We start from the raw sequence: 888 nt of genomic DNA, 5'->3' as shown, positions 1-888 counted from the left end.
CTCCAGCGCTTCTGACTGTACCCAGTGCTTGTATAAATAAATAAATCTTTTTTTAAAAAAAAAGTAGTTTCATAATCATATTAAAAAGAAAGATCAAAGACGGGAAAGCATTCTTGATCTGGGGGATAAAAATCTCTACAAAAGCAGAAGTCTATAGTGGTTGGACCAGTTTGCACTTCCACCAGCAGTGGAGGAGAGTTCCTTTTTCTCCACATCCTCGCCAACATTTGGTGTTGCTAGTTTGTTTGTTTTTTTTTTAATATGTGCCATTCTCACTGGTGTGAGATGGTATCTCATTGTAGTTTTTATTTGTATTTCCCTGATTACAAGTGATGTTCAACATTTTTTCATATGCCTGTTGGCCATTTGCATTTCCTCTTTGGAGAAGTTTCTTTTTAGTTCTTCTGCCCATTTTTTCAATTAGCAATAATCGCGCCTCGGATAAACCTCATTGGCTACGATACTGCCACTGCGCAAAGCTCTTCTGCCCATTTTTTGACTGGTTTATTTTCTTTGTTTTTGTTGAGTCTCATCAGCTCTTTGTAGATTTTTGTGATCAGTCCCTTATCATTAGTGTTGTGTGCAAAAATTTTTTCCCTGTCAGTGGGGTTTCTCCTTGTTTTGGTTATTGTCTCTTTTGCTGTGCAGAAGTTCTTTAATTTGATGTAGTCCCAGGTGTTTATCTTTGCCTTCACTATCACTGCTTTGGGTGATGTGTCTGTAAAGATGTCTTTGAGGTGCATGTCATGTAGTGTTTCGCCTATATTTCCTTCTATATATGGAAAGTTGTATGGAGATTCGTCAACTACTAAAGATAGAGCTTCCATATGATCCAGCAATTCCGCTCCTAGGTATTTACCCAAAGGACACAGAAATATCAATTCAAAA

The 888-nt window shown here is 37.4% G+C and overlaps 1 pseudogene; it reads right to left on the bottom strand.

Annotated features, from left to right (window-relative positions):
- Nucleotides 1-375: 375 nt before the first annotated feature.
- Nucleotides 376-481, bottom strand: LOC119253673 (U4 spliceosomal RNA; annotated as a pseudogene).
- Between the last annotated feature and the right edge of the window lie 407 nt (nucleotides 482-888).

Source organism: Talpa occidentalis, unplaced genomic scaffold (genome assembly GCF_014898055.3).
Source record: "Talpa occidentalis isolate TD23 unplaced genomic scaffold, MPIMG_talOcc4v2.1 talOcc4.2, whole genome shotgun sequence".
Classification (NCBI taxonomy): Eukaryota; Metazoa; Chordata; class Mammalia; order Eulipotyphla; family Talpidae; genus Talpa; species Talpa occidentalis.
This window is presented reverse-complemented; position numbering and strand designations above follow the sequence as displayed.